The sequence below is a fragment of the Parasteatoda tepidariorum genome, chromosome 4 (genome assembly GCF_982258835.1).
Source record: "Parasteatoda tepidariorum strain Cologne lab strain chromosome 4, Ptep-v5.0, whole genome shotgun sequence".
Classification (NCBI taxonomy): Eukaryota; Metazoa; Arthropoda; class Arachnida; order Araneae; family Theridiidae; genus Parasteatoda; species Parasteatoda tepidariorum.
In genome coordinates, this window is record NC_141758.1 from 39,046,040 (window position 1) to 39,065,347 (window position 19,308).

The 19,308-nt window shown below is 27.9% G+C and overlaps 1 long non-coding RNA gene across 1 annotated transcript in view; it reads right to left on the reverse strand.

Moving 5' to 3' along the window:
- Window positions 1–3,250: 3,250 nt before the first annotated feature.
- Window positions 3,251–19,308, reverse strand: part of LOC122269424 (uncharacterized) — a 33,422-nt gene continuing 17,364 nt past the window's right edge. The window contains exon 2 of the long non-coding RNA XR_006225179.3: window positions 3,251–3,920. This is a non-coding gene — a long non-coding RNA (uncharacterized LOC122269424). The remainder of the gene's footprint in view (window positions 3,921–19,308) is intronic.

The window sequence follows — 19,308 nt, forward strand, 5'->3', positions numbered from 1 at the left end:
GTAGCAATAGTTTATTTTCTGAGAAATCATATTTTATTAACGTATAACTAGAACTTATTTTGAACTTAAATTTCTTTAAATTTTTTTATCAAAATGATATATGACTGATTTGCAAGTTTCTGGTTAGTTATAAAAATTTTTATGAGGATTTTGCCAAATACTCCAATAAATTCCTCAGCAAGATAAGTCTTGAATGTTAACCAGAACGCATAATTTACATTACACACATAAAATTCTGTAATTTTATTAAAGGCTGTTTTATTTCCTCAGTAGATATTACAGTTAAAAGAATTTTATCTAAATTTCGTTTGAACCATTAATCTTTATTTTTTGATGATACACAATAGTTTTAAAATAAACTCTTTTAAATTTTCTAAAATCCAAAAAACGTTTTTTTTTTTTTTTTTTTTTAATGTTTGGTTTACATTTTATATCGCAACAAGTATTTCAAATATTTTAGCATCTATGAAAGAAATTTCAATATTCAGTATTAAATTTTATAGTACCCGTTAATAAAAATAGATCAATTTTAAAAAAAACTGTACTTTGTAGATCTAATATTTTTTATTTCATTGGATTATTTTTTATTTTAACTTAATCCATTATTTTCTGTTCTAATTAATTAAAAAGAAACATGCATAGGAAACGTGTTTTATATACACTGTAAAGAATCCCGGATCAAATTATGGTAAAGAATACCGACACTTTGGATTCTGGTACTTTTTGCCATAAAATCTATTTTTTCTGTAAAATTTTACGAAGCAAAAAATCTGAAACCATAATTTTTACTGCAGAATTTATTTTAAAATCACAGAATCATTATAAATAAATAAATATTTCTGTAAAAATTACAATGTAAAATTTTACTTTAAAAATGGACTTACGCTAAAATGAATTTTACGGATGATGCACCCAGGGTGCCAGTAATTTTTACCATAAATTGTTCCTTAATTTTTTACATTGTACCTTACACTGATTACATTTTATTTGTTTTGTATTACTAATTTTGTGTTCTGTTCACATAGCTTTTTTTTTTCCAGCTACGCATTTCATATTGTCATTTTATAAACGGGTATAATTATCTAGTGTCTAAGTTCTCCTGCCTTCCTATTGCTGATGACATACACATATAAAATTCCTCTTCACTCCGAATTGGAGCAGAGGGCTTCTACCATAGCTTTCCATCTGTGGCCAGATATTTTGCCTCTCTCCATGTCTTTCCTATTGTTTTCAATGCTTACAATCGCCCTGTGCCAAGTATTTTTAAGTCTTCCTCTCTTTCTATTGTCCTGAGGGCTCCAATCAAAAACATGTTTAACTTTAAATTCTTGAGGTTTACGTGGAACATGACCAATCCATCTCCATTTACGTTTTTTTGATTTCCGGATCAATTGGATCAAAGGATTTCTACGTTGCAAATTTTATGGAACCACTTGATACATAAGATTCTTCTTAAACAGTTGTTATTAAATACTTGAACCTAAGGTTGATTATCATAATTTTAATATTTTTTCTTAATATTTTACTGAATTGATTATAAATTTTTTTTTTTTTTGGAAACTTCAGCTTTCTTTTTATCTTTTTTCCTCACATAATTTTCTGAAAATAGATTTTTTGGTAATGCTTTGTTTTCTTTTCCTCTTTAAGTATGCCATTATTTGTTAACTCCCTGAAGCAAGAGAAATTTCAGTTCTTTTCCTGGGTATCCTACAAAACTTAATTTTTAACAAGTTTCACAGAATATGTTATTCTGAAAACTATGAAAAAAAGCTACTAGTTTTAAAACTAACTAGTCATAATGCTTTTTGAATAACTTTTCAGAACAATGTTCTTTGTTTATTAGGTCTAACTAGAAATATTGAGGATAAATTAATATCAGTGATACTTTTAGTATTTCATAATTTCAGAGATGTGATCATAATAAAGTGATCTAATATACATTAACACCCATTTAAAATTCAAAATATTATTTTTATTTCTCTTCCAGGGAAGAAAGGAGCAAATTTCTTTCAGACAAATCTTAACCACGTTTTATTATTATTAACTTATTCGTTAAATAGTTAAAGTTGTTAAGTTAGTCAAATATAGACCTTTTTTTACTGTGTTAAATAATTCTTAAACTAATCATTTTTATTTATTTATTATTTTTTGATAAAACTGCAAAGAGAGTATTGGATTTCAGAGAAACTCTTAGTTTTATCACTTTTCCTGAAAGTTACAGGCATATTTTTATTTTGGTTAACAGTTTTTTTAATAACTTTGTTGTGCCGGAATTGTAATTAATGTTTTTTCCTTTTAAATATGCCATTATTCTAAACTTTTCCTAAATATCTAGACATTGTAAACTTTATTAAAATGCGTGATTTAAGCTCTGATTATTTTCTTGTGATAAGTTCTTTTACACGTTATCAAAATTTGCTGATCATTTTCGTGTGATAAGTTCTTTTACATCTTATCAAAATTTGTTAATTATTTTTCTGTGATAAGTTCTTTTACATCATATCAAAATTTGCTGATTAAATTCTTGTGATAATGTTTTTACATCTTATAGAAATTTGCTGATTACTTTCTTATGATAAGTTCTTTTACATCTTACCGAAATTTGCTGATTATTTTTTGTGAAAAGCTTTCTTTTGCGTCCTATCAAAATTAGCTGATAGTTTTCTTGCGATAAGTTTTTTTACACTTTATCAAAATTTTCTGATTATTTTCTTGAGATTAGTTCTTTTATATCTTTTCAAAATTTGCGTTAGTTGGATTTGATCATTTGAACATGAAATATTATGAAATATTTTTTTCAATTGATTATTTCCTTAACATATTTGCAGTTTAATTTATAAAACATTAGGAGTGTCAATTCATCGGATTGAGAATTTCAATCGATCAATTGATTTAAATTAATATATCATCTATTTATATCAAAAATCAAAGTTATTTTATCAAATGTACGTTTACAGCTCGTTTGGTGAACAAAAGGTAATTCTTACTATAAATTCTTTTAAATTTTTATATTTTGAAAAATGTATATTTTTCTAGAACATAAGAAAAACAGACGAGAAAAAAAAACTAAACCCAAATTCTTAACCTCTTATTCATTCTATACGTAAAAATTAAGACTGACGAGTACCCACTTGGGGTATACTTGTGTTGTATAAGTAATAAACTAGCAGTTTCAAGAATAACGTTGTCATACAAGGATTTAAGTAATTCTAATCTAAGAATAGACTACAACAAAAAGTAGAGACAAAAAACAGTTTCAGAATCCGAATGGTGGATATTTATTTATTAATTACATGTGAAAGTAACAATATATATCTTATACAGTTTTATAATACAGTAAAATACATACAAGAAATTTTACGAATGATATAATAACATTAAAATTGCAATTAATATTTTTATTCCAAATTTATTGAAAATTAAAAATACAATATTTTAAAAATTTATAACAATAATAACATTTGTTTGATGTCATTATAACGCAAAACAATAAAATTTTCCGAAAGGAACTATTTATTTAATTAGTTATAACGATTCTCGCAGATTGCGACCAGTATTCTAACACAAACAATTTTACTCTACACGTAAAAATTGCAAAATATATTTTATTTTATAACCGTCGTTGTACAGCCGACCCAATTTTAGAGTTTTGACTAACTACCAATATTTAACTTCAGAAAAAGGACAGAAAAAAAGTTTTCACATTAGAATATTAAAATATAGATAATAATAATGTTTATATAGTGCTTATGATATGTGTTTAATGTTTATCAACTATATGGATGAAATAAAAGTAAGCAACATTTTTTGCGGCAAGTAAAAAAATCTGTTCGTTCTAGATGAAATCTTCACCATTAAACTATTCCTCATTTAAAGAAATCGTTCCAGCTCCTAGTCCAAAGAAAATTTCAAAAACATTTCTGAAAAGTGAAAAATATGATGCTTAAATACAATGAAAAACCACAAAATAATATACGCAATCAGTAAAAAAAAAAAAAGTCATTTTCATAACTGTTGGTAATGTTTATTTATAGATTGACGATTGAAATTTTTCTAATGGTGAAGTATAAATTTGCTATATTTTGAACAAATTTTGCGACGTAAATGAACTACAACAACAACAACAACTTGAACAAATTTTGTTACATTTTGTACAAATTTTGTTATATTTCGTGCAAATTTTGTTATATTTTGTACAAATTGTGTTACATTTTGCACAAATTTAGTATTGTGACACATTCAAACGTGATGTGATCTAAATTTGAGGAAATAATCGGGGTGAAATGTGTATTGAAGTCAAATTTCAACATAAAATTACTTAAATTTTTGACCAACAGTGAGGCATGATATGTTGCGTTCGTAATTTGATTAAATTATCATTTAAAAGTCTATAAGCGAACAAAAATATGGAACATAATATGGTTCAAACTTAAATCTTTATTCTCGAGTATGGTTTCAGTGAATATAATTAATATTATATTTAAATATACTATAGTTAACTTTTAAAACTGATCCACTTTTTTTGTACTCTCTGAGCTCAAACAAATTGATTTTATAAGATTGGATTAGCTTTAAATTCGTTTACTTGTAGACGATACCACTTTTCCCTGTATAACCCATTATTTCTTTAAAGGTGCTATACATTAAACTTTTTTAAGCAAATTAGTTATCTGTTGGATGCCTTTACCACTTCCTTCCTGTTGAATATCATGGTTACAATATCTTTTAAATACCCAGTGTCTTCTTTTGAACTGTATATCCTCTGAACATTTAAAAAAAAAAAAGAATGATTCTATTAGATAGAATAGTTTTGTAACTGTTCTTTTTCTAAACGATATAATACTAATATTTCCCAATACCCAGTACCCAATAAACTCACTATCGCATTTTGTACATTATCTTATGAAGTTTTCTAAGCAGAATGATTTTAAAAAAATGAACAGTTTTTAGATTGGTTATTTGTAGACATCATGATATCTCTTAAATACACTGTATCTCTTTTTGTATAGTGTCCTTTGAACTTTTGCAATCAAATTGATTTTATAAGATTTAGCATTTAAATGGTTCATTGTACGCACAGTGGCACCAATGTGTCTCTGATATACCTAGAATTTCCTTGACACAGAGTCTTATGAACGTTTCTAAACAAATTTATCTTATGAGATTGAAGATTAGAATAATTTAATAGTAAACACACTGGCACCAATGTCTCTGATTTATTCAGAATTTCTTTTGCACAGTATCTTCTGAACTTTTCCAAACAAATTTATTTTATGAAATTGAACATATGAATTATTTAATTGTAGACCACCTGGCACCAATGTCTCTGATATACCTAGACCAATCTCTTTTGTACAGTATCTTATGGACGTTTTTAAACAGTATGATATTATGAAATAGAATATTTGAATAATTTAATTGTAGACCAACTGGCATCAATGTCTCATATACATAGATCAATTTCTTTTGTACATTATCCTATGAACGTTTCTAAAGATATTTATTTAATGCGATTGAACACTTAAATCATTTAATTGTAGACCACATGGCACCAATGTCTCTGATATACCCAGACCAATTTCTTTTGTACAATATCGTATGAAAGTTTCTAAACTAATTAATTTTGTGAAATTGAACATTTGAATCTTTTAATTGTAGACAACTTGACGCCAATATCTCTGATATACCCAGACCAATTTTTTTTGTATAGTATCCTATGAACATTTCTAAATAAATTGATTTTATGAAATTGAACATTTGAGTAATTTAATTGTAGACCACCTGGCACCAACGTCTCTGATATACCGAGACCAATTTCTTTTGTATAGTATCCTATGAACATTTCTAAATAAATTGATTTTATTAAATTGAACATTTGAGTAATTTAATTATAGACCACCTGGCACCAACGTCTCTGATATACCGAGACCAATTTCTTTTGTATAGTATCCTATGAACATTTCTAAATAAATTGATTTTATGAAATTGAGCATTTGAATAATTTAATTGAAGACACCCTTGTCTCCTCCAATGTCTCTGATATATGCAGAATTTCTCTTGTTCAGTGACCTCTGAACTTTTTTAAACAAATTTATTTTTATAAGTTTGAATACATTCACAATGCCTAATGTAATACTTTGGGGAGCATGAAGAGTTGAGTAATAAATTTAAATAAGAGGAATAAAAAAACCTTCCAAACTAAGTTTTTTGTAGACGCTAATGTACCAATTTAATTTATATACCCTGAATTTCTTCCGTGTATTTTCTCTGGACGTTTTGAAGCAAATCAATTTTATAAAATTGAAGATGTTTGAAATTTTCCCCTATAAAAACCATGACACCAATGCCTCTTATATAGACAGTATCTCTTTCTGTACCATACCTTAACCACAGATTGCCTCTTTTAACAGAATTAAACACAGAATTGCAACTTTGCATATTTTTTACTTGTAGACACTTGTACTTTTTTACTTGTATTTTTTACTTATAGAACCAGAATTTTCATTATCTTCTGAATTCTTCTAAGCAATCGATTTTATCACATTGAACACTGAATAGCTTTAAAATTGCTCACTTGTTCACATTCCATAATACCAATATCCTTCATATACTCAATATCTCTTTTTGTACAATATTTTCAGAATTTTACAAATTTGCTTTAAACTTAAACCTTTCCGACTTGTGTTGGCTTTTCAATAGAACTTTGGGAAATTGTCCTAAATGTTCTTTTTGTGAGAGAGATATATTTGTTTTAACTAACAACTTAAAATTTTTTTGAAGTGTTCTTATTTTTTCTGCTATTGACGAACAACTTAACTTTCTTTGAAAAAATTAGTTTTAATTTTTTGTTACGAACTAATAACTCAACTTGTGATTTTAACTTTCTTTATTTTTTGTTGTTAATTAAAGTAATGTTTAGGGTTATTTGCAAATTATGTAAAATAAGCTAGAAACTTCAGTATGAAAGTCCAGACTTTGTCATTTCACGATTGAATAGTAATTAATCAGGTAATAAATCTTTCCTTTTTAGTTTTGTGTTTTGGTACTTTTTCTTTTTTTCTAATGAAAGATTAAATTTATAGCAGAACTAGAAAATCGTAAAAATTAAAAATAGAAGAAATAAAATTTAAAACAAAATTAAGGTCATTTATTTATGAAAGGAATGAAATAGAAAATTCAGTAAGGAGTAAAAATTGAAAAGGAGTAAAAATAACAAAAGATTATTCAAAAAATAAAAACTAAAAATAAAAAAGAATATAAAAAAAAGACAGGAAGAGGGAAATTGAAACAAAACAATCAATTCAATAAAACAAAAGACAAAAAAAAAATTTTTTTTTTTAAAAAAAAAGTGGAAAGGGTTAATGTCTGAAAATCCGAATTTCAACTGTTCCTAAAATATCATTTAGCTTGGCCTTTCTCAAAGCTACTCCCTTAACAGAAATAATACATAAAATTTTGCAAAAAATTATAAACAGTTAAAAATGAAATTGATTATTATGCATTTTAATAATAACGTAACAGAATTTGTATTATTTAAAATATTCCCAATAACAGGAAAGAAGTTATGAAACTACATATTAAGCGCACACTTTGTTTTCAAATTCAATAGACTCTAAAATATTTTGTATCACGAAAATTCATATTTCAATAAGAAAATTAATTATAATTTTTTATATTAATAACATGAAATTAGTAAATAAAACATGTTTTCGATATGTAATTTAAATACTATATTAGTTACTTAATGTTTGGTAATTATTTACATAAACTACAATTACTCATTAAAGTTTAAAATCGTATTTAATATTATGGTATTTTTATGTAATAATATCTATTGAATTAAACATCGCTCTAGTAACTATGTTTCACAGTAGGTGGATTTTTATAATGAATCTCCGCCCATTAAAGAAGAAAGAAAGCATTCATTGGCTGTAATAACTGCCTCAACTGTCCAATCAAGCTTTGGCGATGCCATCACGCAACTCTGCCATCATCGTTTTGAAGAGGGGAATTCTGAGAATTTTTTTCTCTGGGTGTTCGGAGGGGTGTGTGGGGGGTAATAAATGAACGCAAAGTGGGAGAGTAATAAAGGGGGAAGGAAAATAAAGAAAAAAAGAAAAGAAGAAAGAAAATTATTCTAGTTGTTCCTCGATCTTTAATTTACCCTTGCTATAACGTGAAACTCACGTTTAGGTACATTATAAACGAAAGAAAAAAAATGTTGGTCCCCAAAATACAGGATTTAATTCTCCTTAAATGTCCTTCCTTGTAAAATGGGCCCCGTATGTAAATACTTTTTTTCTCGTCTGAAATCCGTGAACGAATATTTTCGGCACGTAGTAGGAGGGGTCGTGGGTAAAGTGGAGGTCAGGAGTTTTTCATTTTTAATGCAACTTAATGGATTAAAAACATGTAATTTAGCATGTTGGTAAACGTGAGCACCTCTTCAAGTGGGCCATAATTACTATTTAATGAGATGCAAAGAAAGTTTTGAAATTTTTTTTTTATTCGTTTACATTTTCGAAAAAAGAAAAAAAAGCTAATTTGTAATCTGAATATACTACATCACTTAATAATACGAACTGTTAAAGTTTTTTTTGCTGTAAAGAATAGCGCTTTGTTGCAACTATGAAATTTGTATTTTTAAACTTTTCAATATTCATATACTTTCATTATATGGATATTTTTATGAATAATGTATAGAAATTGAATATCTCAGCGTTTATTTCTTTTAATCCATCAAAATCAATTCATAAATACTCTAAAAAATCATTAATTCATCAAAATAAGTTCTCTAATTTACTAAATTCTCTTTATCTGATTTCATTAAATAATCCAATAGTGATTTTTTTTTTTATAATCTGCTATTATATGGATATTTTTATTTTAAAATAACTAATGCAACGATTTGAATATTTCAACATTTATTTCTCTTAATCCGTCAAAAACATCTTGTCAATACATAAAACAATCATCCATTCATCAAAATAAGTTCTCTAATTCACGAAATTATCGCTATCAGATTTCTATATAATCTAATAGTGACTTCTTTATAATCTGTTATTTTATGAATATTTTTTATCTTAAATTAATAATTTGGATGATTCGAATATTTCAGCATTTATTCCTTTTTATCCAACAAAATCAACTAGTCAATACATAAAACAATCATTAATTCATCAAAATAAGTTCTCTAATTCACGAAATCATCTCTATCAGGTTTTTGTATAATCTAGTCTTTGTAATCTGTTATTTTATGGATATTTTTATTTTTAAATTACTAATGAGAAAACTTGAATATCTCAACGCTCATTTCTTCTAATTCATCAAAATCAACTCGTCAATACGTGAAACAATCATCAATTCGTCAAAATAAGTTCTCTAATTCACGAAATCATCTGTATCAGATTTCTATATAATCTAATAGTGATTTCTTTATAATCTGAATTGATATTGTCCCACAGTGGACTGATTAAAGTACGGTATCAGAAGAACGCCAAAATCATGCATCAGTGACTGATATCAGTGAGCAATTGGGTGATCACTTTGATCAGTCTGGTAGAGACCGAGGGTGTGCGGTACCGGTCTGTGTTAAAGCTCTACGGTAAACTGTTATACCGTAAAATGCTCAACTCTTCACACAGGTCGTCAGACTACCAAGGTGGGAGAGTCATAATTCCGAAAAGGATCAAAATTTGCAAAGTTGCTAATTTGCAAATTACCAAAATTGTGATGTCTTTTGAATTGTATTTGGACATGCCTTTGAATTATCCGCAGGGATGTACCCCAGACCGTTGCCAATAGCCAATTGAGATGATCTACTAATTGATACTAATTTCGAAGCTAAAAAAATATTCAATTTGAACTATATTAGTAGTCATGTCATAATCCTTATAATAATAGTTCGAATCTATAATAATTATCATAATTCGATTTATCATAGTAATTGTTCGAATTTGCTGCAACTTTTTTTAAAGACAAGTTTAACTATTTTACCCCCTGAGTTGAACCTTGTTATCAAGTACCTCATTGAAGATTAGTTCATAGTATAGATGGCGTTAAAAAAATTTAGCATTAAATATTTTCCAACCAGTCTCTTGAGAAAAATTTTAAAAAATTTACTATACTCTGTTTTTGTAATTACAAAATATATAGCAAAACAAGCTTTGGAAGTATAGGTTATCGTTGAGACCTTTATTTGGAAAGATAGGTTATCTTTGTGCTTAATCAGGAATTTAGAGAAATTTCGATATAAAACACTTAAATGATGAAAGAAATTAATGATAAAAGCAAAAAATGTATCGATTGAATTATAATTTATTTTGTATTCGCAAATTACTTCGTATAGATAAATAGAAAAATCAGTCATAAAGTTATTTATCAATATAGGGGATGGTTTGCTAACAATGGCCGTCGAACCACTTGTATTATTTTGTAGTTGTTGATAGCAGAAGTTAGAAAATTGCCAATTGACAGTGAGTTAATTCAAGTTTAGATAATGTTTCTACACAACAAAATACCAATTTTGTACTTATCTTCTAATCTTTCAATGCAAACATCTTACTGAGGAGAGAAAAAAAATGTGTTCAAAACTTCTACTATATGGTAAAATTTACAGTGTTTCCAGCTCAATAAAACACCAAAAGTCTCGGTAATTGTTTACCGAAGCGCCTTGGTAATTATTTTAGTAAATTAAAAATTAAATGAGATTTTATAACATGAGATAAAATCTGGTACATGTGGCAACATATTGTAATAATATGATACCTTAGAGCATGGCATAAAAACCATTTATTGGGCTAAATTTACTTTTCAGTTCGTTATTTTTTACCAAATATATGGTAATAAGAGCTATAATTTTGAAATCTAGAAATTCTGGTAAACCGAATGACAAAATTATCAAATAAATGATTTAAAATCCATAACCATATATTCTAGTTTTTGAAAATACATAAAAAAAACACACACACACACAGAAATGCTATTAATATAAAGTAGTACGGCAATTTTAACAGAAATTGTTTTCATCGTGCAATGAGACGTTAACATTTATTAAGTGTCTGATAATTTTAAAACTGTGTTAAATCAGCGTTATGCAACCAATTTAAACTGACAGAAAACTTTGTTATAAGCAAATTTAAAGACTATATATAGACTTATAAACCAATTGCTGGTTGCCCTCAATTAGCCAATCTGAGTTGGTATCAGTTGATCCAAGCATGGGAAATTTTATCGAGTCCGTTAATTTTTAAAATTTCGGGTTACATACTAAAATTTATTTGTGGCTGATTTATTAAAAATACATCACGAGTAATTGAATCGACAATTAAAATTAGAATTTATTTCTTCTAGATAGACATTTTACATCAGATTATGTTTTCATGCATTTCTGTGGTCAGTGTAGGTTTTCTATCAGCCTTTTATCCCAACGAAATAAGCTCATAAAAGTTTTAAACATTTTATTGACTCCTAGGATCGTACTTAGATACTGAAATTTAAAAAAAAAATAGCTTTTGGCACATTCATTAGAAAACCCCTTGGTGCAATGACAGTAATATTGAACCGACGTCACTTAATTTTATTTTTCCATTATATATTTAACACTATATAATTGTCACGTCTATATCTGTGTACGCATAGTATGGAAAAAGTAATAATAACATTAACATAACTGACAATAAGTCCATAAAATTGTCAAATTTGACGAGTTTGAGAATCGTTTTATTGAACTAGTTCTTTAGTAGCAACCTAATTTCTTTTATTTACTTTAGGCATTTGATAAGAGACTCAACTAATTACTTTAGAAACAAAATATTGCATAATTTGTTATAAAATAATGCTATTTCACAGTAAAAGAACTATCCATTAAATGATGATGAATGGAAAGTACAGAAGATTCTCTATTTTTATTTTAGTACTTTCATTTGTTATTTATATTATATTTATATTGTACTTTCAAAAGAAAAAAAATCTTTTTAAAAAAAGCAATAGGTATCATAAATAATAGGTTTATAAATAGGTGTCAATGATTGTCTGCAAGCAGGTTTACAAACAATCATTGACACCTATTTTCACGGCAATTTATATCCATTCTATGCGAAACCCAACAAGTTCCAAGCATTTGACTAATTAAAAACTGGGGTGAAGGCCGGTTTACAACAAGAGTGACATCACATCCTTTGTAAATGTCACAAAATGACATGTAACATACATATTCAATACAGTTGTCATGTCAAGGGACAAACCCCAGATGAAGAGTGTTAAATTCCAGCTACAGCATTTAATACCATGTTTTCAAAAAATGATGAAAGATTGGTAGTAATTAAATCTACAGTTTTATCACTTGTTAACAGGAAAAATGAAACTTAGTGTTGATAATAACAACCATTGACTGTGTAAGTGTTACATTGGCGACAATAATTCTAATTATAAACTGGTAAAAATTACTCAGAAATGCCAGTCGCTGCCTTGTATATGATTATTTCCTTCCTTTTCTGGCGTTAAATAGGTGCTATTTATTTGAAAGCTGTTTTTTCTTGAGTTGATAAACATTTGATGACTTCTTCCGAAAGCTCTGCTTTTCAAAATACGGTCCGGAAACCGATCAGTGCTAAATGTAAAAGGTTTTTTAATGATTTGTTTTAGAATTACATAAATTGTTGAATTATTTCATCTTTTTTTAAATTTTTTAAAAAATAATTTGTTTAGTAAAATTATAAAAGTTTATTAAAGAAGTTGCTTTTTAAAATTTGAAATTTGTACAGTACTACGAGATCCAGAAAAAAGTAACAAGAACGAGTCAATATTTTTTACGTCTGAGAGTTAGTTAATTTTTGCTGGGAATAGCTCTTTTTTTTTCTTCTTTTTTTTGTATTTAAGGTACATACAAATGATTAAATTAAACTACAGTAATGTATCGTTAAAAATTTTAAATATGATATGCCATTATTATACAGTGTGGTGATTTTTCCAGAAATTTTTTTTGTCGTGTATTACTATCTAAATTAGATTGAGGAAAAAAGTTTTTTAATCGCCTTATTTTATTATCTCATATGACATTTGATCTTGTACCTTGAATCTTATATCACGTACAGCATTTTACATCTATAATGCTTAGACACTGTATCCCAAATTCATGTTTTACTTAACAGTGAACTTTAAATCCATATTAAATTTGGTGTCAGTAGATCAATTTAAACTCCATAAAATATCTTACATAATAAACAATTTATTATTGTTATTATTTGTAAGTACCTAAGTCACAATTTTGTAACTGCCAAGTCAAAGTCTCAATTTGAGTTGACAGCAACATTTTTTTCTATTCCATAGTCATTTTTTTCTGTTCCTCCAACTTTATTTTTCAGAATTATTTTCTACTTTTTAAATATCTTCTTATTCTTTAGTTGCTGATTTTCATAAATTACAGCAAAACTACTTTCTTTAGAAACAAAACTAAAAGTTAATTTATTGTATTTGTTTACGAAGTGTTGTAAACAGCAAAATAAAATAGTTTCAAGATTTATAGCCGAAAATAATTTTTATATATTCCAGAAATAACATTCAAAACTGCGTGCAAAATTGTAAAGTTGCAAAAGCTCTGTAAATATGCATTTATTTAAAAAATATGTTCTTCTTTTCATCATTTTATTTTTACGCTATTAGATCTTTTAAGCAACATAACTACTTTTAAAAGCAACAAAACAAGCAGTGGAAATTCTTTTAAATAAATGTTTTGATTTAAAAAATAAAGTATTTTCAGGTTTACTTGTGAACGAAATGATACGTATATGATAAAGCTATGATATATTCCAGAAAAATCAAAAACTGCGCATGAAATTGGCCACTTGAAAAAGCCTTTTAATAAATATCCTCTTATTTAGAAAAGAAAAGAATTTTCAGAAACAAAGAAAGAAAAGTTTTATTCTTTTCTTAAGAAAAAGACAATATCCTTGAAAAATTTGATCTTTAAGTGTATGTTGTGCGCTAATGTATAATTAAATCCTCATTAAAAAGTAGATTATTTTCAAATCGTGACTTTTTTAAGGTCACGCCTAAAGAAAGAAATATTTTGCAAATGCTTAAAATATGTAAATATACCGTTCAGAAAACATCTCATATTCTTAGAAGATATGCCTAACATGAATTTAATCTGCAACATAAAATAAAGACCAAAAAGTAAGGTTTTAATCGTGGAATCTGTTGCCGTATCATTTCTGAAACAGCAATTAAATTGAGAAGTCCACGAGTCTTGTATATGATCTACTGACTGCAATACCATTGGTTTTTATAAAACATCTGTTTTTTGAGTCTTGGTGGATCAGGGGATGGAGCACCCACTTTCCATCGAAGTGACCCGGGTTTTATTCGGGTCACTCCAACTGGATGCTGAATGGCTGGTCGATACGATTTCCGTGCCAAGTTCAAAATGACCAGTGTCGACATAAAATGTTCTCAGTGGTAGATGGATCGTAGGTTAGAATCCCAGTGATGTCAGGCTAACCGTGAACCATCTTCGTGATTTTACCTCTCCATGTAACGCAAATATGGGTTATTTTTTAAAATGAATTGAAAAGAGTTGGGACATTTTTTAAGCTTTTAATAGTTTTTTATACATTTGTAACTGTTCAAAATGCTTTAAGTTAATAATTACTTTTATCAATTACGCTATTAAATAATTGTTTTAGGATTACACATGGTCTACTTATTCATTTAATCATAAATACACAGCATTGTTAAAGTCAGTACGATTTAGGGAGCAAATGGTATGGACTAGGCAAATTTTTTTCCTGAATCGCACATTCTAAAAATTTCCGTATCAAATTTTAGTAAACAGTACTGGCACTCAGGGTGTTGGTACTTTTCACCAGAAAATCCATTTTATCCGGTATATTACTGGAAAAATTGTTAAGCTTTTTAGTGTTCCCATAGAGCCAGAAAGTTCTCACCATATTTTTTTCTGTGTGAAAAAACTGTTTTGTTTGGCACTTATTAAAAATGCATAAATAAAAATGGGATAAAATGCAAAGTACTATTTTGAAGCTGCTTTGTCAAACTTCCAAACCAAACAAAAGTATTTTTTGTACTTTTTGGTTTTTCTTTACTTACTAAATAAGAAATTCTCTTAAATAGTTAAAAGTATAAACATAAATATCATAAATATTTTATACTAACACATCTGCAGCAAAATTTATTTCCGCACGTTAAAAAATATATCTTTTCTTGCTTTAAAATAGTCTCTGAGAGATTTTGAAGCATAAACATAAATATCCTAAACATTTTATAGTAGCATATGTGCAAGATAATTTATTTCCACACGTCGAAAACTATCTCTTTTCTTGCATTATAATCGTTTCTGAGATAGTTTAAGGGATAATCATCCTAAATGTTCTAAATATTTAATAGTAAAACATCTGTAAGATAATTTATTTTCACACGTCAAAAACTATCTTTTTTCTTGCATTATAATCGTTTCTGAGATAGTTTAAAGGATAATCATCCTAAATGTTCTAAATATTTAATAGTAAAACATCTGTAAGATAATTTATTTCCACACGTCGAAAACTATCTTTTTTCTTGCATTATAATCGTTTCTGAGATAGTTTAAAGGATAATCATCATAAATGTTCTAAACATTTAATAGTAAAACATCTGTAAGATAATTTATTTCCGCACGTCGAAAACTATCTTTTTTCTTGCATTATAATCGTTTCTGAGATAGTTTAAGGGATTATCATTAATGTCCTGAACATTCAATAGTAGAACATCTATACGATAATTTATTTTTGCACGTCGGAAACTATCTCTTTTCTTGCATTATAATCCTCTTTGAGGTAGTTTAAAGGCTAATCATAAATGTTCTAAGCATTTATATAGTAAAACATTTGTAAGATAATTTATTTCCGCACGTCGAAAACTATATATTTTCTTGTTTCAAAATCGTCTTTAAAACAGTTAAAAGCATAAACATAAATATCCTAAGCATTTTATAGTAACCCATCTACAATATAATTTATTTCCGCACGTCGAAAACTATCTCTTTTCAAGTATTTTTTTCAATAAAAAAGTAAATTACAGAGGTGAGAACGGTACAGAATTCTATGAATTACGCAAACTAAAAGTTAAACTCATTTTGCGATGTGAAGTGCACTGCGAAAAAAGAAGAATGTAGTTGTAAAGTAGTGGACCATGACGATTTAAATTTTTATTTTTTAAGTAGTAGTTTTCTTTAAAATAGTTAAGTCATTCAGCTAAGCTTTAGTTAAGAACCTCTTTTGTCAATTGTGCTGCATCAGTAATTTGAAAAATGGTACAAAATTTCATAAGCTTTTAATACAGCAACTAAATTTAATGATGTGTCACAGTTTAAAATAAATAGATTTAATTGCCTTTGAGATACTTGTTATGCTTTATAGTTTGCACCTTTCAATATTTGGTGTTCTCTAGTTTTTGTTGCAGTGCTATGAAAATAAAATTAATTCTCAATAGATATTAGTTATTCGTTTATAATATAAATTTCAGGAAGACGTGATTTGGGTAAAACATGAAAATTGGGTAAAGGCCATTTAATTTTGACAGTTATTTTTGGGATTAAATTTGGTAATTATATAGTTTCGCATGGGCTAATACATATAATTTTTACTTTCCATATTAGGCATATCTAGACGCATTCTAGTCCACCTAGACCATGCATATCTAGTCCCATTGCCATCAGGGAAACCCGTAAAGTTTTCGTGGTTTTTCTTTCCAGGTAACGCGAATTCGGGTTAGTTCCATCAAAAAGTGCTTTACGAAGACAAACTTCTCCCAATGCTTGATCCAAGAGTTCTTCTGAATTGAACTCAAAATTACAAGGCTACGAAGTACGGAGTCAAGGGTACAAACATTAGTAGTCGCAAACTCAAAATTTGATCTACAGTTCAACAGTTATAAAATGAAATAAAATAAAATGGCTTAGAGGGAAATGGCTCAATGGTTCCACAAAGACTAGTTTGTCCCAATGCTTGATCCAGGAGTTCCCTTGTCTTCTGGATTGGGTTTAAAATTGAAAGGCTACAGAGTTGAACATTGATAATCATAAACTCAGAATTGGGACTCCTGTTCAATACCGGTTGTAAAATAAAATATAAAATGGCTCAGAGAGAGACGTGGTGACTCAGGAGATACAGCTCTCGCCTCCCAATATGATGACCCCTGATCGATGCGAGTTCTGCCTTCGATTCACACCGACCACAGTGTTGACGTAAAATATCCTCAATGGGTAAACAGATAATGAATTAGAATCCCCTTGCCATCGGGCTAACAGTGGGAGGTTTTCATGATTTTCCTCTCCATGTAATGCAAATGCGAATTAGAAAGTAGACCCTAAGAGTTGGTACTTTTAACCGAGATTTGATCCGGAATTTTAATAAGCCCGTAAATTTAGTTATGATAAAGCATATAATTTTTATTAATATGGCTAAATAATGCTGATTTAATACTAATAAATATTTTCAATAACAACAAAAACTTAATTGGTATTTTAGTGAAATAATTCGCTTTATGAATTTGATAAAAAGTACAAAATTAGTTTTTTTTCGTTCAGGAAATTTGTCTGAAAGGTAATTAACTCATAGCAAAGATGGAAATTTTCAAACTTCATAAAGTATGTTAAACAGTCAATAAGTAAAGGCTGCTACCAATAAAAAAAAAATAATAGAGGTGGTCTAAGAGCAAAGCCGACTCATCTATCTTATACATAAATATCTAAAGATAAGTTAATTATATGAAGCTAATTGCAGTTATACTTTTAGTTGTGTATTTTTAACAATGGTTAAATATGTAATGAGAACTATTTACAATTTCGGTTATGTACTTTTTATTATAGCTTTCTAAGAATAGATAAAATCTGACACCGTTAACAAGTTAAAACTTCACGTCAGAAATTTTAATGAACAAAACATTTCATTTTTTGGTATGATACGGCAGTATTTTTTTTAAAGCATTGGGCTAAAAAAGCTGAAATGATATTCTGTCTCACAGACCATATCCCCTTGACATCCTAACATCTGCCTCTTCTGTAACCATTTAGACACTTATTGTAAATGCTGTGAATTTTCATAACAATGTACTGAAAGTTCACTAAGCCATATTTTTAGTAAATTGCATTGGAAAAAAAATTCAAACAATTTTACATAATATCTTCAGTAAATTGCATTGGAAAAAAAATTCAAAAAATTTTACAGAATCTACTGATTTCGTACGAAATTATGTTCTCCCTTTTATAGAAAGAAAAAAAAAACTAAATAAATTAATTGGATATAAAACAACCCAATATCCTTGGAATATTATTAGAAACCCAGTAAAAACCGGGATCTAAAAATTAAATGAAGTAGCACGAAATTTTAATTGGACCCTAAAATATTACCCGCCTTATGTTTTTAGCATTAAAATAGAGACATTAATATAGAAGAAAAATACCTCGCCCAAAATATGTTTAGTAAAAGAAAGTACAACCTAAACATTAGGCATGGACTATCACCCCCCTAAATATTAAGATCATAATTATGTTCGGTTGACTGCAGGGAAGTTGACTATCAATTATCAATTGTTTCGGTCTTTTCAAATTCATAATCAGTTATGCTCCGTCAGTCATTTAACTTAGAAGAGGACAAGATGTCAACCTCGGCTCCCATTTTTACTAAATAAGTCATTATTTAAATTGCTATGAATGCATATTCAAATATAGTACAAATTTCATAATGTTTTGATGGATAGGAAATGCTGATTGTCATGATTGCTTCAATCGTTTTTAAATGATATATTGGTTATACTGGGAAATATATTTTTTGTTGCATTTATACAAATATTTGATCTTAACTAATACGGGAGGAGGGATTTCAAATCTAAAACTAGTTTTGCACAAAAAGTTAAATTTTTTATCAGTCTGTTTTTTGTCGAAATGTTATAAACGTTGCATATAACAGGAGATCGCATAAATGTTGCAACAAACTTCTAGGGGAGTTAGAGCATATCATTAGAATTAAAATTACATATTAATCCATGCCCAGAAATGTCATCGTACGCGGCTAAGGGCGTTTCCCTTTTATGAACTGTTCAGAAGCACACGAAGGAACAGTTCGTAATAGGGAAGCGAACCTGGCAGGTCACGAAGACATTTCAGGACATCGGTTCCTAAGCAATTTTTTTTAATCCTGATGATATGCCCTAAACTTCCCTAAAAGTTTCTCGTAACAATCGTTAAACATTAAAATTTTTTAAATTTACAATATATATATATATATATATATATATATATATATATATATATAT